The following is a 23,982-nucleotide window of genomic DNA, read 5'->3' as shown; positions in this document are numbered from 1 at the left end:
ACAGTTTTCAAAAACAACTGTGCTGCTTGTGATGCTGTTAAAGTTTTCTTACATGGAATGAAATATGCTTGTTTACTAAATCTATCTACAACTGCCCAAATCATATCATGGTTAGATTTAGTATTTGGTAAACCAGTAATAAAATCCATAGAAATTTGTTCCCAAGGTTTAGATGGAATAGACAAAGGCATAAGTAATCCATACTATTTACCATGATGTCTCTTAACTCTTTGACAAATCAAACATTCAGAAACAAAATTAGATACATCAGCATCCATATGCAGCCAATAAAAATCTTCAGTTAACATACGTAATGTAGATATGATACCTCTATGACCTTGATATGGAGGACAATGAATTTCATTCAAAACAAAAGATCGGAATGGAATTGTAACACACAGTCTCTTTTCATAAAACATAAATCCATCATTATATGACAATGAATCAACAGGAATGAAATTATTTTGAACTAATTTGTACCAATCAGAATGAAAAGTAATATTCTGGTGATATGTATCTTTCATAGCAATCAAAGAATCAAAAGATATGACAGAAATATTATGAATGGCAGGTCTTCTACTCAATGCATCAGCCACTACATTTTCTTTTCCAGGTTGGTATTGAATGATAGGATGAAAACTTTGAATAAAGGAAGCCCATTTGATATGTCGGTCAGAGATTTGAGGTTGGGTAAGTAAATGTCTAATACTTTGCTGATCGGTCTTTATCATAAATTCTGAACCCATTAAGTAGTGTTTCCATTGTCTTAATGCTTGTACAACTGCTAATAGCTCTTTGTCATATGTGGAATATTTCAGCTCAGAGGGTTTCAGCTTATAACTAGAATATGCTATAGGATGATTGTCTTGCATAAGTACGGCTCCTATTCCTGATCCACTAGCATCAGTCAAACTACTAGAAAGAATGGTCTATTAAAGTCAGGCAACTGTAAAACAGGGGCATTGGTTAATGCATGTTTCAATAAGTCAAGGGATTTCTGTTGATTTTTGGTCCATTGATAAACAATTCCTTTCTTGAGAAGTTTGGTTAATGGTAAAGCAAGTAATGAAAAATTACGTACAAACTTCCTATAGAAACTAGCAAGACCAAGGAATGAGCGTAACTCATGCACGTTTTTAGGAACAGGCCAATTCAATATTGCATCAATTTTCTTAGGATCAACTTTAATTCCATCAGATGATACAATATGACCTAAATACTCAATTTCTGTCTTAAAGAATTCACTCTTTTCACGATTTGCATACAGTTGGTTTTCTTTCAATAATTGAAAAACTAATGACAAATACTCATAATGTTCTTTCTCGTTTTGACTAAACACCAAAATATCATCAAAGAAAACAATTACACAATACTGATATTTCAAAAAGATACGGTTCATCATTCTACTAAAGGTAGCAGGTGCATTAGCCAATCCGAATGGCATGACCAAAAATTCGTAATGACCAAACTGTGTTCTAAATGCAGTCTTGAATATGTCAGACTTATCTAGCCTCACCTGATGATAACCAGACTTAAGGTAAATTTTACTAAATATAGAAGATCCTTGCAGTTTGTCCATAAGGTCATCAACTCTAGGAATAGGATACCTATTCTTTACAGTGATCTTGTTTAAAGCTCGATAATCAATACACATATGATAGGTATTATTCTTTTTCTTGACTAACAATAGAGGTGCACCGAATGGAGAACTGCTAGGTCTAATCAAACCTCTATTTAGTAATTCCTCAACTTGACTCTGGATTTCTTTTTGCTCTATCTGGTTATGCCTATATGGTGCTTTGCAAGGTGGTTGTGTGCTAGGGATCAAATCTATCTTATGGTCTTCTGGACGTGATGGAGGTAAACCTGGTGGTAGGTCTTCTGCAAAATAGTCCTTAAAATATGCAAGAAATTCCTTATGCCTAGGGTGCATATGACTTTCCTTTACTTGCAATTCATTCACCCAAATGAGATAGGATTTACTACTCTTGCGTAATGCACGTTTAGCTTGAGTATGCGAAAGCAGTGGAAAAACATTAGATGCATGCATACCATATAATGTAATAGATTTTCCTTGAAAATTAATATTCATTGTGTGTGTCGAATAATCTATATCTGGGTTATGCTGGTGTCGCCAAGGCATACCTAAAATAATGTCACTAGACTGTAATGGAACAACTAAGAAATTTCTTCTTTCAGTGTATGAACCAATTTGAATCTCTAAGTCTTGCACTTCCTGTGTACCATTATACCTAGTGCCTAAAAATGCAGCTTTTATGCGATAATGCGTAGGTACAGTCTGTAATTTCAATTCCTTTACCAATTTTGCTGAAATAAAATCATGAGTACTACCATCATCATGCAAAATAGTCTTTTCCTTTCCATGCACCAAACATTTCATAGTCAATAATGAATGTGGAGTAGGCATACCTGGTAAAGTATCGGAAGTAGTAGTAGTGTCGTCCTCATCTTCAGTGAAATCAGGCATATCCTCATGTTCGTCTTCGTCCATGGCTCCAAGATAGTTGATATGAGCTGGTGGCTTCTTTGAATGACAATTTGCTGCGAGATGTCTAGGCTAGTGGCATTTATAACATACTATTGGCTTGGCTTTGGTTATATTATTTGCAATGGCGGGAAGTCTAGGTACATTTGGATTTGGCTGTGGAATAGGCTTAGGATTTGGATTGACATTAGATGGTAATGCAGGTGGTTTAGCCTAATTCTTGCGGAAAGATGATGAAGAGAAACGACCTAGATTAAATCTTCTAAAATTGGAATTGAATTGTTTAGATTCATAATTACCATTGACTTGGAATTGCTGTGGTCGTCTGTCTCTACCGCGTAGCTTATCTCAGTGTCGTGAGCTAGTGAAATGGCGTCTTCAAGAATAGCAGGCTTGAACATGTTCACTTCAGCATAGTAATGCCCAAGAAGTCCAGACATATACTTTCGCTTATGTGTCGCCTTTGGTACGTCTTCAAGCATGCGTAGCTAGAGGAGTGCATTCCAAAAATGCTCTGTATACTGAGGTATAGGCTCACGATCCTGTTGTTGAAGTAGATCCCATTGCTTGATAGCTTTCTCATGAAATTGCGGTGGAAGGAAATTTTGCATGAACTTCTTCTTGAAATCTTCCCAAGTAGCAGGACAATCTATGCTCTTGCGTACTATAGTCCACCAAAGTGATGCTCTATCTACCAAATGATTAATAACACACTTGATTTTATCTTTTTTTGCATAGGTTTCCTCATGGAAATAGTCATCAAACTGACTAATGAATGCTAGAACAATCTTTCCTTCTCGTATGCCATTGAAAGTGCAAAATTTGAAACTTCGTTTACTTATCTTTGATTCCTTGCGAATGGTTTGAGCTTCAAGAGTGGCGTCGATGGTATGTCGAATCAAATCTTCAGCTTGAGGTTCTTCTTTGTCGGTAGACGCTCTTTGTAATTTTGCCAATTGCGCTTGCAATGCTTGCCTAGCCTTTCGTTCTTCTTCCAATTGCATCATGATTAAGTCCAGCTTTTGCTCCATTGTAGGCTCAGGTAGGTCGTCTTCAGCCATAAGATCATCCATATGTGGTTCCGTCATCCTGTAAAACTCAAAAGACCTTTCTCACTCAAAATCAGGTAAGTGGGATGAGCGTAGCTCAAATTCGGGTTACAAGGCTTATGTGTTTTTTGGGTATTTCTTTCTCAATCTTCAGAAAATCTGCGATTTTTCCTTCTTCATATGTTGAAAATGCTTCAGCAAACCTACGTATGGGTAGAATACCTTCCAACGAACAACTTTGCAGTTCGGAGTTTCTGCGCAGGAACAGCCCTTCTAGGAGTTTTGAGCACAAGTCAGTTCTGACTCCAGTTGACTAGTCTGACTTGCAGAGTTGCAGACTTAGGCGACTTGCAGAGTTGCAGAGTTGCAGAACTTAGCCGACTTAGTGAACTTGCAGAACTTGATCACATATGACTTGCAGAACTTGATCTCTGAGGTGCGAGACCTGGAGTTGTTGACTTGCAGAGTTGGGAGATGACTTGTCTTACTTGATTTGATCAAGCTTAATGGATTAAGCTTAGTGGGGGGGGCTGATAAAAAAAAACGTCGAATTCGTGGGGGGGGTCCATTTTTTTTGCCGCGCGAAAAATTCGGACATACTCCGAGACCAGGCGGATCGATTTGTGAAGCTTAAAGCTTCTAACCAAGCTTATAAGCTTATTCTTAAGCTTTTTGAAAGAAGGAATTATAAAAATAATAGAGCTTATCTCTCTCTGTTTGACGACTTGATGAAGGAGATGTAGGAGTGGTCCTCTGCCTGTACAGCCCAGTCCTTTGCGATCTAATGACGGAAACAGGGGTTCTTGATCCCCAGAAGTCTGCCTGTATTGACGGTTTGCGATGAGATTGACCGTAGAGCCTGATCGTTCCAGGAGCTCCGCCTTCGCACCAGATGGGTAGCGATTGGAAGCTCTTGATCTTAGCTCCGCTCTGATACCACTGGTGCACAGATCGGTCGTTGTATGCTCACATAGTGAATCCCGGAAGGTCCCCAAGAACAATGAACTCTACCTTTTTGCACAAATTACAATGTAAAAAGCATGAACAACAAGAGCAAGAGACCAATTGGGTTCAATCTCCCCCCATGCCTTGTGTGAGCACTTCACAAAGCATGTATTTTATGTATATTCCATCTTCATGCTCAATAATAGCCCAATTTACAAAAATATATCAAGCTTTTAGCTTTTGAGTTTGCTTTTACAAAAATAGGAATAAAGCTAATGGACGGCGCCCAAAGAGTCTGGCACGCCCAATACAATGTCCAAATAGAAATAACATATTCGTGCGCATAGGCGCATACAAAATAATAATAAATAATCGATGCCTCAATAGACATGACAAAATATAGGCGTGGCGCCTATCAAAATATAATCCATAGGTCGAATACTCGCTAGACTCCAATGCTTTCCTCCGCCACTGCTGCTATCTCTACACATCAACTGAAGCATTCACAATCGTTAGTAAAATAATACAATTAAACCGACAAAAGTGAATATCTAGCAGTCTTCAGCTACATAAATAAGTCAACTCGTTAGAAATAAATCCTAACCTTAATTTATTAGGATTGCGCACTCTAAACTCATAAACGTTTATTAATTTATATGCATTTTGCGGAATCACCCGCTATGGAATCACCCATGTACACACTAAATTAATGAAACGCCCGAAAAGGACAGGCGTCCCCATCAACTTCTCGCACAAAGAATCCACTTTGTGTATGAGCTCCGGTCATCAAAGTTTACGGAATCCACCGTAAAACCTCACAGAATCCACCGTGGCACGGAATCCACCATGAAATATGCCTCCTGGCATCAATGTGCTATGCAAGCAACACACGTGGACAGATAGTGACCTTCTCTCCTCACCTTCTCACCACATGGCCATCCCTTAGGTTGGGTGTAGATGAAAAAGGCAAAGAGCATGTTACTATGTGACATTGTGTGTCATCTTTTGCATCAACACAAGAAGATGTGCGAAGTGCCTCCTAGAGTGCCCTTACTACATGTCTATGAGTGTGTATGTGTTGCATGAGGTGATGTGCAACTACAAGTTGGTGTGTGAGGATTCTAGGTGAATGTGCAAACAACCGTGTAGTGTAAGGTGTGTGTAGGCTACGTGGGCATTATTGATGAGTTAAAGTATGGGTGACTATGTGCGAGTGCAATTTTCTAGTGCGGTATGCACGGTAAATACCCTATGATGTGTTTAGGATGTGTGGACTCTTGCCTAGGTGCATGCAAATGCAAGTGGAAGCATATCTAAGTTATTGTGTGTATATCTAGGTGACATATCTATGTGCTCATGCTATGACCTAGGTGAACGTGGGGCTAATGGTGTAAGTTTGTGATGCATGCATTCACAACAAGGACAAAAACATCTTTGTGTCTACAAACACGGATGGCCACCACAAGGGTGTGAGACTACAATGTGTGCAATAACCCAATTGCAACATTGTTCCCCCATTGTTCACCAATATGTGTAGAAGGTCTATGTAAGTGTCCATGTGTGTGCATGTCAATGTGAGGTGGTGCACCTATGTGACCTACGTGGTGTGAAGGTACCTTGGTGTGTTGCCTCATGTGTGAAAGTGCCTACCTATGGATGTGCAACACGTTGGTGTGGTGCAGTGTATATGTGTGTCTGTCGCACAAGTGTCATAGGAGGCTAATACCCCTTATTGACACATCCCACTATCATCACTATTAGATAGATCAGAGGTGAGTGTGAGGATGGAGAGAGGCACCTAGTGCAACACATGTGTAACAATTGAAGTATACAGATGTGAGGGTGTAGATGTGATACACACACTGAGTGCCACATGAAGATGAGCCACATAAGTGAGTATGCCACATTGGAAGGTGTGTCACACATGAAGGTGTATCACACACAAGGATGCATCACACAGAACACACATGTGAAATGTTTAGGATGTGTGATTGTGTCTAATTGTGAGGTGTGTGTGTGTGTCACATTGTGGGGTGTGTCACTCTATGACACATTGTGAGTGTGTCTGAGATATGTAGGTGTGTTGCTGTGTGTGTGTGTCGATGGGTGTGGAGATGGGAGACACACCAAGGTGCCCCTTGTGTGTCTCCTCCCACATTCGTCACCACTGGGTGGATCAAAGGTGGGGTGGAGAGACACAGGTGCCTAATGTGTGCGTAGGGTGTGTTGGTGTGTGACACACAAGCCACCATCTCCCTCACCACTACTCACAGTCATCCTTGCTAAGCACGTTGAAGGTGAGTTATGGGGGAGGAGAGGGGTGTCAAGTGGGTGACACAGGGTGCGTCGAGTTGGTGGAATGTGGTAGGCTTATCAAGATAACATAAGGTAATTACAAACCACTTTGTAACAAGGAAAAAGAGTACTTTTCATATCACAAGTCTCATGTGTCCATGGGATGCATGTGTATCACACACTAGGTGTCTACTTTAATAGGATTACACCTCAAAGTTGAATCCTACCCTCTTTACGATGTGCAAGTATGAGCCGCCTCCCCTCATAACATTAAACACTCATTGGACATAGGACATTTGATCTATGCATGAATACCATCTCCCTTTTCCATGCAAATGTTGATCATTAGAGTGTAGATGCCAAGAATTTAAAAAAAAGTCAAGCTTGTGTGTGCCTACCACAAATAATCGACCACATGCCACCAAGCTATTAACCAATACCATGTCACTCTGGTGAGTACCTACCCAATGCGTGGCATGAGAGTCACAAAGAGGAGGAGGTAGGGCACAACTTGACACTCTCAATCAAGCATGCACCAAGTCATGCAACCATAAATACTGAAGTTAGATCCCTAACCTACTGCAGTTGTTGTTGTGTAGCCATGGTAGTTGTGTCGACGACTTCTCTTGATAGTTCTTCCCGATCAATGACAGCTTCGTCCTTCTGATGGAACCTTCTCCTTGCTTCTTCAAATTCATCTCCCCTGACAATGGCAATGAGGATCTATTTTGTCCACTTTTGTCATCCTCTCTGTCCGGCTAGGTGGTCCTAAAGCCCCAAAGTGAGCTGTCAGCCAAGGTAGGTAATGTAGGAGATGTTCATCATGGGGCTGAATATAGCCCAATGTGGTGGTATCCATTGATTATTGGTGAAATGTGACTTGCAATTAGTGATCAATTAGTTGAATGGGATCTATAGTGTGCGGGATCCCATCCTAGAGATGAACCATCGTGTAGCCTTGGATATATTGCATATTTTTGAGATAGTGACTTGTCAGCTAGTTCCTCGACAGTGGAATCGCTTTGCATATTCCCTAGCCAATTATGCTTTTATTGAAGATATCTTTTTCAATTGTGGTTTGGGGGAGCTTTTACAATTACCTTCTAACATTAGCCCTGTTGAGAATAGCAAATGATGCTTGGTATGTATGCCCATAGAGGCTAAATGTGTGCCCAAAAGAGGCTTGCCCATAAGTGGCTTTGTATGAGAGATATGACAAAGATGTATGCTCTAGAAGCTCTAGGAAGAGATGTCCAAAATCCCATATGCACAGTGAGGTACAGTGCTACTATCCAAAAAGCTATAAAAGCATGTACTTGGTTGACACTCATTTTTTAAGGAGAATGATACTTTCAGTTGAGTCACTCAAGATTGTGTTTATGAGTCCAAGCTAATCTATCTTGGAACCTAATTCACTTGAGTTACAATCTCTCATTTTGATAATGTATCGTGTATTTGATTTGCGTCCACCATAGCTAACTAGCTCTACATCCGTGTTTGTTAACAAGCCCAGGACTACTTTAGGGTCTTCTTGCTAGCATGTCCTATTTTGGTCGTTGATGGTTGGTTTGTGTTATGAGTTAGGTAGCAATTGAGCACCTTCCTATTCTGTCATAGACGCATAGGATCGTTCATCGTCATATTTGTTAGACACCCCTCGCTATTTATGCAAGAGGGTTAGCCAATAACCTGATTCATTTAGTATAGGGCATGAGGAGCCCTTATCCTTGGTTGATCTTATATTTTAGTGGAGTTATGTTAGGACTAAGGGTTTTTTTCAGCAGTACACTATTAAATGGTCATTTTGTGGATTATTTCATCAAGCCAAGAGAGCCAATCATTATGTAGTGAAATGTCACATTTCATTAGGTAAAGAGGGCCATGTGTTTATTTAGTGCGAGTGTGATTAATAGGTTTTGTTTTAGTGTTGTGCTTGACAAATTTAGCGAGACTTGGAGGGAGCCACTTACTGTGTAGAAGCTTCTTGTATGTTCTTCCTTTATGAGTACTTTTTCTTTATGCTATATGTGTTTATGTACTTGGGGAGAATTGTTCTTTTGTTGGGGACCAACAATCAAGGCATGGAGTCACAAGATTAGGTTAGGTATATCTAGGGGAGGTTTGAGTAGTTGTCTACCTCCTATAAAGACATGGTTAAGCATTGAAAGATGTATTTTTAGAAGGTAATCCTAGTGACCTTGTTCTGCTACCTTGCTAGGTAGCTATTCTAGGAGTCCTTGGTAGTGTAAGGTAGATGGAGAAGCCTTCCGAAATAAAAAGAAGAGACAAACATGAATATACTTGAAATATAAAAACACAGAGGTGGGTAAAAAGGGATTCTAACCCCTAAAATAGAAAACACAAGAAAGAAAAATATTAAGAGTAGTTGATTATAGCCTTATGAAGGCCTGGTAGGTTCTTGGGGATGAGTCAGACCCGAGGTTGATTCCTTGTCTTCCTAAGGATGGCATTTAGCTGGAAAAGAAATACTAAGGTTGGAGCAAAAACAAAAGTGAGCAAAAGAGAAAAAAATTGAAGTGTACCCTCGCAGAAGCTTGGTAGGTTCTTGGGTGCCGAGGCAGAACGACCTAAGACTGATGCCATGTTCTCCTTGGGTCACTACACTGAACTCCCTCCTTTTTACATGCCTAAATATGGAAAGTTTGAAAGAAAAATGTGTTAAAAGGAGATTTATGATGACCATCTATAGGAGTCCTCACCTAGTAGGAGTTCCTAGTCTAGGTAAGTAGTTCAGGTCACCACCTAGGATGACTTCTTTGATAGTTGTTCTTTTTAGTCACTCTGTATTGGAGCAGTTGGTTAGTGACGCACTCTAGATTTCTATTAGACTATGCTGGGCCTATCCCTTGAGGATTTTCATACCTTGATTCTATTAGGGATAGAGTGAGAGCTATTTTTGTGCTTTGTTGTGTATTCTATTTTGTGGCAGCTTTATGCTTTTTATGGTTGTTATTTTGTGCAAATTAATTCATGGGATTTCACAGGCTTAGTTGTCTTATCCCATCCCATGGTCGCCAATGAGAGCTAGATTTTGGGATCCATTTTTGAAGTGCAAAAGTGAATGGGAAATGTAAACAACCAATTTTGCATGGAAAATTGACATGTGGCGGATCGTCATGCTAGAGTTTTCCTAAGTAGAGTTCGATACCAGGGACCTAACGCAAGTCTCAATTTGTCAATTGGAGTATTTTTGACCCTCCATTTAATCCCCATACGGTTTGGCATTCTAAAGTAGCTATGTGAATCAAGAACTGGAAAGAGCGCAATGGAGGCTAGCTTGATAGACTTTGATGCCTCGAAGTCAATCGCCCAGTTAGATTGTGAATCGGGGGCCTCCATTCAACAAAAAACCACTTACTAGACAGTGTGAACACTCAAAATTGAACCGGTTATTTTAATCATTAGAAGCTTAAATGACTTGCTTAAGGGCTAAAAAGCCAAAAATTCACACATGGAAAGGGGGGCACTTTTTTGGTGCCCAATTTCTTCATTAAAAAATGGGTGATTGCGCCCATTGGCATCAAGAGGAGGCAAGAAAGGGCTAAGATGCTGAATTTCCAAGCCTTGGATCGCTTCAAACAAATAAAAAAATGACTAAGTAAATGAAAACTTCAATTTCTAGTCTTTCTTTCTCCTCTCTCCTCCTTGATGTGTATTTTTATTAATTAATCTATGAGAGAAGGGGGTGGACTGATGCGAGATATGGATCGTGGGATGATGCTGGAATATGAAGGAACGTAGAGATCAAGGTTTGGAGGAGTGTCAGTGGGCCTCTAATCATGAGATGTGTACAATATAAGGCACAGTTCTATGAGTAAGCAGCGGCTATTGGGAAGCATCAACGTATCAAGAATCGCATGGTGGGGAGACTTGCTTGAGCTACTGCGCCAAACACACACTGTACATAAGAGGAAGCTCACTCAAGAACACAAGAAGAGAGATGGAGGCCAAAACGTTTTTTTTGTTGATTTCTTCTTCTTCTTCTTTCACACACTATACAATGTACACAAAGTATAGATAAGATACCACATAAAGGAAAGTAGCCTACTAAGTCAAACAGTGCATAACAAACTACACTAATCGACTTGCACTATATCTTTGCTAGCTATAAGTAGGTGTAACAAACTAAATATAATAAGTGATAAGTCAATGGCCATGTGAGTATCATAATGACCACCACTAAGTGTAGACGTGAAGACCCATCTACCCAAGCGGTCCATCATCAATGTCTACATGTGTTGAGCTTGCCATCTCAACACTCCCGTTCAAGCTCAACTCTATCTTTGCAACTCCAAGTAAGATTTGGAACTTTCAAAGCTTCTCTGCACCCAATGCCTTTGTGAAAATGTCAGCTATCTACTGACATATACCAAGTCAATATCTCATTCAAGTACCTTCTCTCTCACAAAGTGGTAGTGCATCTCAATGTGTTTTGTCCTAGCATGGAACATTGGATTCCTAGCTAGTTGTATGCTGCTCATGTTGTCACAATGAATGAAAATTGGACCATCTCCCTGCACATCCAAATCACCTAATAACTTTTGTAGCCATACCACCTCACATGCTGCCATAGCAGCACCTCTATACTCAGTCGCTGTACTCGATAAAGCAACTGTAGGTTGTTTTTTGTTGCTCCATATAACTGCTGCACTACCAATGGAAAACATGAATCCACTTGTAGATCTTCTATCTGACTTGCTACCAGCCCAATTTGCATCTGTGTATCCAAAGATCTATACATCCTTACCTGCCTCATAAAAAATTCCATAATGTAAAGTGGACTTCACATACATCAATATACTTCTAACTGCATCCAAATGAGGCTTTTTAGGCATCTGTATAAACTAACTGACAAGGCCAACAGCATAGCTCAAGTCGGCCTTGTGATAGTAGTCATGTTAATCAGACTCCCTACTATCCTCCGGAACATAGTAGGGTCTTCTATCTCATCCCCAACATCAGCACTCAACTTCACATTTTGATCCAATGGTACTGAAAGAGGCTTATATACTGTCATACCATACTTAGATAACATATCCAAGCTAGACTGCCTTTGGGATAGCCATATACCATCATCACATTTGATCACCTCAATACTAAGAAAGTATCTTAGCTCACCCAAATCCTTAATCTCAAACTTCTTCTTCAAGAAGTCAACTTCACCAATCCCATTGTCACTGTCACCTGTAATAATCAAGTCATCCACATAAATGACTATGATGACCAAACCTGTATCTCCCCTTCTTACATAAAGTGAGTGATCAACATCGAAAATACAAAATCCAATATTGACAAGGTACTCTCCAATCTTGTCAGACCATGCTCTAGGTGTTTGCTTTAGCCCATAGAGTGCCTTCTTTAACCTGCACACATATGTGGGATGCTCTAAATCCTCATAACCTACTAGCTGCTCCATATACACTTCTTCTTGCAATTCACCATGCAAGAAGGCATTCTTAACATCCATTTGCTACAAACTCCAACCTTTGGCTATTGCCAAGGAAATCACACATCTAACAATTGCCATCCTAGCAACTGGATTGAATGTCTCTTCATAATCTATACCATATGTTTGAGCATAGCCTTTTGCAACCAACCTACTAATAGAACCATCTGCATCATGCTTGACTTTGTAAACCCAATTACAGCCAATAGCTTTCTTACCCTTAGGCAAGGGTACCAAATCCCAAGTCTTATTGGCTTCTAATGCAACCAACTCCTGATCCATTACTGCATCCCCCTTTGTCTATGCTTACATGGTGTATTACACCGACATGTGTAGGGACTCTCTCTTAGGAGTGTGGGAAGGGTTATCCGTTGGATTACAATCCATACAAACATGAAGTTCTACATTAGAGATTAGGGTAGTATACCCGTTAGAGTAGATGCTCCTAACCGCGAGGCCGAGGGGTGGTTTGCGTGCATAGTAGAGGCCTAGCTAGTGCCATAGAGCCAGTGTTAGGTATATTTTAGGTCCCAAAAAATATCTTTTCATGAACCAATCAAACATCAACAAGAAATTGGATTAGAGTAATGATTCCAACCAATAATTCACTCTTGAACAAAGAGTTAAATGCAATGCTCTAATGCTAAACTAGGCTGATAGTTCTCTAATTTTATTCAAGAGAGTAATACAAGTAGTGAATGGGATGATTTCATCATTGAAGGACTAAAGCTTAATGAAAATTCTCAATTCTTTAATCTCTTAATCAAGTGGATGAGGCCCAACAAATGGATAGATAAGAGATATCAAGAATTGGTTGTTTGAGAGTACCTTTTGTATTACGTGATGAAGACTTGAATGCTCCCCCATGCTTGAATAAGCTTCTAGTTGCTCAATGTTAATGAAATAATATTCAATCCTTGATCTTTGAATACTTGGAAGTAATCTTGAAGCTTCAATAGCTTGAGATTGAAGCCTTGAACTTGTTTGCCCCAAATCTCAACTCCATAGGAGCTCTTGAGATTGAATCTTGGTCAATCCTTTATAATTTCTTCAAAGAATTTTTACAATGATGAATCCCACGGCTGCAATGATGAATCCCATGACTAAAATGATGAAGCATCTTCAAGAAATGTGAAAGAAACTAAAGCTTTCAGCCAAGCTTTCATGGTGGCTGCCATGGCTAGGATTTGTAGAAGTTGGAGAAGAGAAAAATGCCATCAATCTTCATGATTTCTTGGAGTTTTTTCTTGTTGATGATCAATACCAACACCTCAAACAAGAATGCAACCATCAAAGTTAATGCGGGTCTAAAGCAACCCAACATTTGCATCACAATTTTTGGGATTGTCTATAGCTTCCTCCTATTCAGCTTGGATCAATGATGATATTCAGCATGTAGAGATGAAAATTAGAAGAAGATTCAAGTGGTAAATGCTAGCAACAAGCCAAGGTTTGTGAAGCAGGAGGAGTTCTTGGTTGAAAACTCTATGAAACCTATAGGGAAGCTTGAGAAAAGGGGAAAGAGAACTCTAACTAAGACTTATTGCTCCTCTAAACCTGGTTAGCCATAGTTCTCCAAAATACTTTTCAAAATAGGTAAAAATTGATCCACTACCTACTATTTTAGCCACATCTTGGCTAAATCTCTCTAAGATCTTTATCAAACCCCCAAGATTAGCCTCTACTCCAAGTAAAATGCCTATAAGTACCTACCATGTGGCTCCTCCACCTGATGTCCAAGGCTTCATGGTGGAAAATAGAGAAAATATATCTAAAAATAGAAAAAACAAATGGATCAAATGCCTAGGCTCTGATACCACTTATCAAGAAGAGGGCTGAGAGGTGAGAGAAAGGAGAGTAGAGGAGAGAGAAAAGAGGAGAGAGAACAAGTGATGAGAAGAGAGAAATACTAGAAAAATAAGAAAGAAGAGAGAGAAGCCATAGAAGTTGTGAACAAGGAGGTGAGATGAGAGAGAGTAATTATATTATTGTCAAAAGAATAAAAAATTACATGTCTCGCACCCTTTATACGTATGTCAACATAACAAGGTATTATCAACAATCTCTCACTAAAACGTATGTTCTCCCAACTTTTTACTGTATGCACCATTGATGTAGTAATTGAAACTATCTTAAAGGGATGTGTGTGTGTGTGTGATCACTTTCTATGATAAAAGCTAGAATATTTTCTCTTAAATCATGTTTAAAGCAATATAAATCCTTTTGAAATAAAATATTAATAATAAGTTAATGGTGAATCTTTTATTTTTTAAAAATTAAATTTTAATATTAACATAATTTTATTCATATATTATTTATTATATTTTACTTAGTTTATCGATTTTAAGCAATAATATCTCAATCTAATTTTTATAAAGGATAAAATGGCATATCAATAATCACTATTATAATAAAACATCAACTTGGATAAAAGTATATTACAAAATTAGATTTATTAGTTTCATATTTTTTGAATCATTCATTCTAAACATTATTTTACTATGGACTATAAATTATAAGACAATGTACTTAAATTTTGTGTGCATGTGTATTCATATATGTTTAGATGTGTATGAGTATAGGCATTTTCCTCTCTCTTGTCTCTCTTTTTCTTCTTCTTCTTCTTCTCATACATGTGTGTATATGAATGATACACATTCTCATGCACACATTTTTTCCTTTTTTATTTTTTTTATTTTTCATATCATGTGTGTGCATGTGTACATACATATGTGTGCATGTGTATATGTATGTGTTTAATTTATGTGTGCCTATTTGTATGGTCTCATAAATATGTGTCCTCTCTCTCCCTCCCATCGTTTTTATTTTCTCTCCTTTCTTTTTTTCTCCCCTATCTCTCATCTTTCTTCACCTCATGTGTATGTATGTTGTGTATACATGTGTGTATCTACGTATGCACATGTATATATGCATTGCATATATATATGTGCATGTATGTATTTGTGTGTGGATATATGTGTCTACATGTGTACATGTATGTGCAATTGTAAGTGTGTATCCATTCTCTCTCTCTCTCTCTCTCTCTCTCTCTCTCTCTCTCTCCCCATTTTTCTTTGGAGTCTCACTCATATATGTTTATAAGTATATGAGTGTGTATGCATATGCATGTGTGTATATATGCCTTCATATGTGTATGTGTGTATATATGCATTCATATATGTATGTATTTGCATGTGTGCACATCTACACATATATGTGCATATGTGTTGTTCATGTGTTTTAATAGTTTGTGTGTATGTGATTTTAGAGTAAATGTAAGTTGCATGAATATGTTCAATCGCTAAAACTATTATATCATCTTATATATTCAATTAAAAAAGAAATACAACTCTCTTTTGATGGTGTATGTGCTTTATACATATCTATCTGTGCTTTTAAAGTATATACACATTGTATGCACATATTTAATTATTAAAATGTCATATCATTTCACATGTTTTATTAAAAAAGAAATTCATAGAGAGAGAGAGAGAGAGAGAGAGAGAGAGAGAGAGAGAGAGAGAGAGAGAGAGAGAGAGAGAGAGAGAGAGAGAGAGAGATACAAATTTTCAAAGACTTGCCTTTTCCATTTTTATGATCATATCCTATGCTCAATTTCAAAACACACACACATACACACAAATAGAGAGAGAGAGAGAGAGAGAGAGAGAGAGAGAGAGAGAGAGAGAGAGAGAGAGAGAGAGAGAGAGAGAGAGAGAGAGAGAGAGAGAGAGAGAGAGAGAGAGAGAGAGAGAGAGAGAGAGAGAGAGAGAGAGAGAGAGAGAGAGAGAGAGAGAGAGATACAAATTTTCAAAGACTTGCCTTTTCCATTTTTATGATCATATCCTATGCTCAATTTCAAAACACACACACATACACACAAATAGAGAGAGAGAGAGAGAGAGAGAGAGAGAGAGAGAGAGAGAGAGAGAGAGAGAGAGAGAGAGAGAGAGAGAGAGAGAGAGAGAGAGAGAGAGAGAGAGAGAGAGAGAGAGAGAGAGAGAGAGAGAGAGAGAGAGAGAGATACAAATTTTCAAAGACTTGCCTTTTCCATTTTTATGATCATATCCTATGCTCAATTTCAAAACACACACACATACACACAAATAGAGAGAGAGAGAGAGAGAGAGAGAGAGAGAGAGAGAGAGAGAGAGAGAGAGAGAGAGAGAGAGAGAGAGAGAGAGAGAGAGAGAGAGAGAGAGAGAGAGAGAGAGAGAGAGAGAGAGATACAAATTTTCAAAGACTTGCCTTTTCCATTTTTATGATCATATCCTATGCTCAATTTCAAAACACACACACATACACACAAATAGAGAGAGAGAGAGAGAGAGAGAGAGAGAGAGAGAGAGAGAGAGAGAGAGAGAGAGAGAGAGAGAGAGAGAGAGAGAGAGAGAGAGAGAGAGAGAGAGAGAGAGAGAGAGAGAGAGAGAGAGAGAGAGAGAGAGAAATTTTCAAAGACTTGCCTTTTCCATTTTTATGATCATATCCTATGCTCAATTTCAAAACACACACACATACACACAAATAGAGAGAGAGAGAGAGAGAGAGAGAGAGAGAGAGAGAGAGAGAGAGAGAGAGAGAGAGAGAGAGAGAGAGAGAGAGAGAGAGAGAGAGAGAGAGAGAGAGAGAGAGAGAGAGAGAGAGAGAGAGAGAGAGAGAGAGAGAGAGAGAGAGAGAGAGTAAATGTAAGCCCCACTCACTCTTCAAGAAAAAGTGCACTTTATTTCTTAAATACCAAACTTCTCCTTCTTGTGCCACATAGGCTTGCAAGTCTTCTGGTTTAGGATCTCAAGCCAAACCTTTAAATAATATATAGAAAAGTTTAGCATGACCATATGTGTATTAATAAATCAATCAAAAGAAAATCAAGATAGAGTTCATCGTGCCCTTGGTAAGAAATTGTAATATGCAAGTGATGTGGATAAAGTAAGTGCCTTTAAAGAAGTAAACATTTTCCAAATGAAATATTTAATAATACAAGTTATATTTTAAAGGAAAACTAGAGCATACAATGATGCATCAAATGGATGATGTGTAAAGGAATTTTCGCATCACAAACATCGATTACATCATGCCTTGAAGATGATGTTTTGAGAACTTGCCTTTATTCTTATTGTCTTAGAGACCATGTGCATCCACTAGAGACTCACAAAAAAGTTTATAAGAGCAATCATTTCATTCATTTATTAATTAGGTGTGTTTGGCATATATTGGCATAGCAAATTGGTCTACAAAGATGTACAATATCAACACTCCTTTCAATGACATAAATGCATGCAAAGATCAAATTGGCGCACAATTGGTAGCAAGATGAAATGACAAGGTAGTAGAGGCCTATCACCATAAAAGATATGAAAAGTTCATGTGGTAGAAGCCCACAACTATATGCAAGCTACGAAGTTGCCAAGTGAGGCATGCTTTGCAAAACAACTATAAGACATTAACAATGAAGACCATCAAATAAGAACACCCAATTATTTCTAGATGATCAAAGTGGAAGACCATCAAATGAAGCACCTTATAGATGTTTGAGAGCCATGTTGTTGAATTCATAGAACCTCCAAATTACTAGGCTCATTAGATAGTATATGCGTAGTAACCTAAATATGTGATGTAATTTGGTTTACTAACTCATTTGGTAAAGCATCAATGCAAGGCAAAGGAAAGACACATCTCTAGCTTTAGAAGGAAAATATCAACACAAATACTTGGCTTTCTTCTACCCAAGGACTATGGAAGGGGTGAATGGTGCCTTCATTTAGCATAACTTTAGTGGCCTCATTAAGTATTTCGTTTCCTATTAAGTGATCTTCTTATGATGTGGTATTATTATCATATAACAATTAGTTGTGTGCATAAAGTGAATATCATCTGGCCATTTTGCTTTTGGCACCCTTCTACATTTTCTTCTCAATTTTGAATTCCCTATCATCAAAGTTTACTTTTTCCATTTAAAACCCAAATCAACAAGAATCCTTGATGAATCTATCCTATAAAGCAATTCACAACTAACATCGAATGGAAATAATTGTTTATGAAGCAAACACATTCATTGAAGTGAGTAGAATTATTGGTGTTAGAAATTTTTTAAATAAAGATTGATATTATAATGAGATATATAGCCTTAGATGAAGAGTTAAGGATCTAATAGAGCTTTTTAAGTTAGAAGTAATAAGCTTATGTGCACTATCCTTGCATTTCATTCTAAGTGGTTCTATGACCCACCAAGAGAACTTGTCAAAATGATCATCAAGATCAACAAAAAACCAATGTGTGCTCTCAAAGAGAACTAGATTTTTACTTTCCCAAATCTCCCAAATAGTGACACCCCTTATGATATGCTAGACATAAAAAATAGCAAGTGACATTGGCCCTTCTTTACCAAATAGGTCATGCTTCTAAAGTACCACATCATGCAACTGAGACCTATTGAGCCAATCCTAAATCTTATTCCAAAACCTCCAATAATGTGAACCAGATAACTAGAGATGTAACAAATCCTCTTCAAAACCTCTACAAAGATGATAGTGAACAATAATTTACTTCCGTTTAAAAAGTTTCTTGCAAGCAAGGGCTTAATCATAAGAATCCTCCAAATGAGTGAACTTTTTCTATCAAATAATGAGGCCACCCATGTTGCAAGAACCAACCTCCTAAATTTCCTTGATGATAGCATATGAGTATGTTGAATCCAAAAATAGTGACCCTTACCATCTAGTCTTTTCACCCAATGGGGGAATAGATGTAAGCCCTAAATTTCCTTGATGCTAGCATATGAGTAAGTTGAATCCAAAAGTAGTGAGCCTTACTATCCAATCTTTTCACCCAATGGGGGAATAGATGTAAGCCCTAAGGGTATAACACAGATTTGGGCATACGTTGCTAATAGAAGTCTAGTTAGATCCTAGGTTAAGGAACTAATCCTCCCTGGATTGAGCAAAAACTACGAGCAACCACTCCTCTTCCTTATTAAAAATCAAAATATTTCTTCTTCTAACTTACTACTATCTCAAATATCAACCCATCTTTTCATGCCTTTCAAATATAATGTGAAGGCTTTCTTAAGATTCAGCCAAAACAAGGCTCTACCATCATTAAAAATGGCAAGAATCGCATAAACATGTTCAAAGATGAGTTTCCTCTACCATTGCAACGTTTGGAAAAGCACTGCTCAATTCACGGGCCAAAGGTCGAGTGGTGAAAAGGTCAACCACAGAAATTGTGTCTCACTCCTAGGCCACTTGTGGGTCAGGTGGAGCTCTGGACACCCCTTGTCTAGTCCGAAACGGAGTTGAAGACTGTCGTGAGCCCAACATCTGTGGCATTGGAAGATCCTATTCTAGATAAAGGATGGAAATTGTGGTGCCATGTGATTTGGACCAGTTACTTCTGCAACGCAGGAGGGATACATAATTTCTCCTGTATGGGCAAGAGACAAAGGTTAACGTGAAGATAAGTTAAGAAATTTGTTTGAACCTGTTTGTCAAAAAGGATTGCTTGCTTTGTATTCATGTTTGTGCTGTAAATTATGGGAGCGAACCATGTTTCCTAAAAAGGCTTAATTAAGGAAGCTAATTTTAAATGTCACACATAAATGTGATAGGACCTAATTAAATAACTAAAGAATGCCTATTGAGGGAAGTGGGTGGGTGGAACCCCAACGGGTCCGTCCTAAGGCAGGGTGGTCCTAGAGAACTGGAAGGCTTCTCACAAGGTTTTGACCCTTAGGTATTGTTAGGTTAAAACCTGACTTATGCATTTTTGGGGGACCAGAATGGGACTATACACTACAGGTAGAGAGGTTGAGCAGGACATCCCTCTTGTTTCCCATTCTCTTTGATCCAAGTGCGGCATGGGTCTGCTTTGGTTTGGGTATCTCTACGTAAAGTAGGATGTCAAGGACCTGATGCTAGAATGCTATCAAGAGACCTTGACCACTAGAAACCCAAATTTTAGGTCAATCCTAGTGGGTTCAGCCGCGAACGTTCTGTTGCGTGAAAAACTCGACAAACCCCATGATGTTCCATGGGAGTGCCAAGCGGCACCACTTAGACTCATCTCTCGATGAACCACTAAAAATGTGCTTGGATAGCCGATAGGTGGGCACGTTACAGTTGGTATCAAAACAAAACTTCATAATGATATGTGATTGATTAATGTATGGTTTGTAGACATATCCTAAATAGAATAATCTAAGTGGTATGGATTGATCGTCAGACACCTCCTACACCCACGAATACTGACATGCAAGAGAAGAAATTCCTTCTCAAGCAGATTAAGGCACCTGAGTTTGGTGGAAAAGAAATAGACATCGCAGCAGAGGGAAGATATGGATTGAGTCTATGAATGATTATTTCTCTGTGATGGAAACTTCTTTTGCCAATCAAGCAATGATAGCCAAACTTAATTAAGTTAGTTGGCCATGCTTAGATATGATGGAAGCAATGGTGCAAAGATCAAGGTGTTTCTGAAGGTGTTGTCACTTGGGCTCAGCTAAAAGATAATGTACACAGACGATACCTTCCGACAACCTACGAGACTTTGAAGATGAATGAATTCTTCAAGCTCAAGTAGCTGGAATTAACCTTGGAAGCCTACTACTCAAAGCTGGAATTAACCTTGGAAGCCTACTACTCAAAGTTTGTAACCCTACTAAAATACGCACCATCCGTGGATATTGCACAGCAAGTGTCCAAGCTTTGCCATGGCTTAAATACTCCTCTAAACCACAGTCTTGAAGCAATGTCTCCAACAAACTTGCAAGATGTGTTACTTCAAGCAAAGCCAATAGTCCAAGAACTTAAACTAGGCAATTGTGACAAAGAGGATTCCCGAGATCAGTACAAGAGATACCACACATGCGGAGAGATAGGGCACATCCGTAGTAGGAGATGTCCCAACCGCCAATGTTTCCATTGCAATGAGCTAGGGCATGTCCAAGCAAACTACCTTAACTTAATTCTGGAAGACATTGAGCCTCCAAGGAAACAAAGCTACATAGGTGCAGTCTATGGATATATAGAGGAATCAGATGAAGACGAAGACTTAAAACCCACTACACCTTTTCATGATGATTAGAAATCCTAGAAATATTAGCAGCATGTAATACAACTTGTATTGGAATAAACTTTACCCTTGTAACTACAATTAACCCAAGTAATATGAGTTTGATCAATTTTGAGCCTAGAACTTACAAGTGATCATAGTGTTGCAATGAATGCATGATGGATCCTACCACACAAGTTCCAGAATAAAATCCCCAAATCTTCCAGAAGCACAAGTGGAAGTTAACCCTTAACCCATTCAAATCGAAGGACCAATCATCCCACAATAAATCAAGATTGCGGTTATAACCCGTAATCACAATGGATGGCCAAATGGAGAAAATTAGGTTAGTACATAAGAAAAGGATCATGATTAGTTAGAACTTACTTAGACTTGTAAAAGCATGTTAGTATTATCAAATGCCTTTTAGGAAGGAACATAGAAATTGATGAAGGGAATAGATTTTATGCATCACATTGACAACTGTGTTAAAATGTCTTATGGTTATGAATGCTTTTGGATTTGTGAATAATGAGTTATGGCTCTTATGATTACGTGCTTGCACAGCCAGATGAGTTGTGGATTGTGGTGGTTTGGGACATTGGGTCCCCAACCCAATGCTCCCTTACACTTTGTGGAGTGTGGAAAAACTCACCTGCGAGTGGGGGTCCTATGCTCCCGAGGGAGGTAGGTGTTTTTGATTTTTGATCACTCAAGCACCTGAGAGGACAAAGGGTCGAGTGGTAAGTGCCCCTATTATGTAGGATAGCTCTGGAGGCTCAGGGAAGCTTAGAGGGGCTCTAGGCCAGTAAATTCCCTATTGACCACAGATGGAGTGCGATCACATACAACCCAATCCTGAGGGATTGGAAGGTCCTATCCTAGGCTCGAGAGTGTCTTTTTGTGGAAAGATAGTTTTGTATCACTCTGTGGAGTGACGGTGAAATAAAGTATCTAATTTTTGAATTGTTTATTATGTGCTAAAGATCGAGTTTAATGAACCCAATTTAACAGAGTAATAAAAGGGAGCTAGAAAACAATGTGGTAGTATGCTAGAAAACTAAGCAAATCCCATCAAGGAAAGTGGGAGGCTTCGATCCTGACAATCGAACACCTGTGGTTGGGTGGACCCGATAAGTCATGGCAGGTAACTTTTCAACACTAGATAGAGCTTATTAAATCGTGACCCTCCCACTATCGGTAGGATTAGTTACTAGGTTTAACACGGTTTTAGGGGGGACTCGAGCTGAGATTTTACCTTATGGGTAGGGGGATCGAGTTACACTCCCCCCCATCTCTCACTCTCTTTGAACCAAGTGTGGTGCTAACCTCACTCATGCCTTTGATTGATTACATAGTGGTATTTCTTAGGTGGGTGTTAGATTGCTATTAGGGGTGAATTGTCCATGTTTCCCTTGTGAAGTAGAACTAAGATTCCCATACTCAACTAAGTCCAAGGTTTCCATGGGGAGATGGGATGGTGATGTCCATGGATATGAATTTCAATTGACTACTAGAGGACTCCTCTAGGTTTGTTGGAGAAGGCATCTCACACGTAGTATTAGAGCCTAGGTTCCAAAAGATCCTTTAGTGTAAGGTTAAGTTGTTAATGTATAAAAAGAAGTAATAAGATAACCATGAAGAAAAATGTTGTTGATTATCTTGCACTAACACTAGCATACACTGTGCTCATCGAGAACTTAGTGATGAGAAAGCTACACATTTGTGGGATATTTTTCCCATCATCTATTAAGTAGCCTTAAAGTCGAATAATTTCTCATATTGCGAGGCTATATTTGAGATAACGGAAATGAACTTTATTCCTTCAATTGTTTTGCAACCTCCTCCTAACTCATGGTACATGAGATATTTCTGGCCAAGGAAAAGGTCACATATGGAGATATATTATGGGTGTAACATCCTTCTTCATTGTGAACTATGGAGGGTTCGATGGGTTGAATAACTAAGGATAGTTAAGATATATCTTTTGTTCAGTGCCTTTGCTGAACGATTACTAAACATTAGGGATGCGCCTGTATCTGAAACCTTGTGGATATATCAAAAAGTACTACAAATGGTACCACTCGAGAGAGTTGTTGTAGTGCCATTATGTTGTTTGCCATGTTCATGAGAATCGCCCAAGGTATGAGAATATAGACCTTCATACTTTTCATGAGGAAAGGATCCATGAGATGATGTATTGGTAGATCATAGTATGATCAATTACATCTTTGTAAATACTTTTCATAAATATAAAGTCTTGTTATTATTTTTGGAGAGTGTGAGTTATGAGCTTATGATGATAGTTGAGCTACTTTGACAAGTTAATGATGAAGTACGCTTTATGCGAGTGATTTTTGAGATCATGTACTCCATTGCTTGCCAGTCAAATATATTGGAATTAAGAGAAAGCGTAATGGCTATCTTAGAAAAGACTCATCTATAGAGTTGTTTAAGCTTATGAAGGGGCTAAAACTGGAGCCCAAACCTAGGGAAGGGATGACCCTTACTTTTACTTAGACTCAACGTTGTACAAAGATGTGAAAGTCCATCCCAAGTTGTTGAAATGGCTCGAAGACCTCAAATTGATAGGACTTTATAAGTATGATACTCTTTGAAATGATAAGGCAAAATATATAGATGGGAAATTTTGTAATGAGAAATAAATGGGTGTA

Source organism: Lygodium microphyllum, chromosome 16 (genome assembly GCF_053477565.2).
Source record: "Lygodium microphyllum isolate KBCC chromosome 16, Lygodium_microphyllum_v1.1.10, whole genome shotgun sequence".
Classification (NCBI taxonomy): Eukaryota; Viridiplantae; Streptophyta; class Polypodiopsida; order Schizaeales; family Lygodiaceae; genus Lygodium; species Lygodium microphyllum.
The sequence above is the reverse complement of the archived record's forward strand: the minus strand, read 5'-3'. Positions refer to the sequence as shown.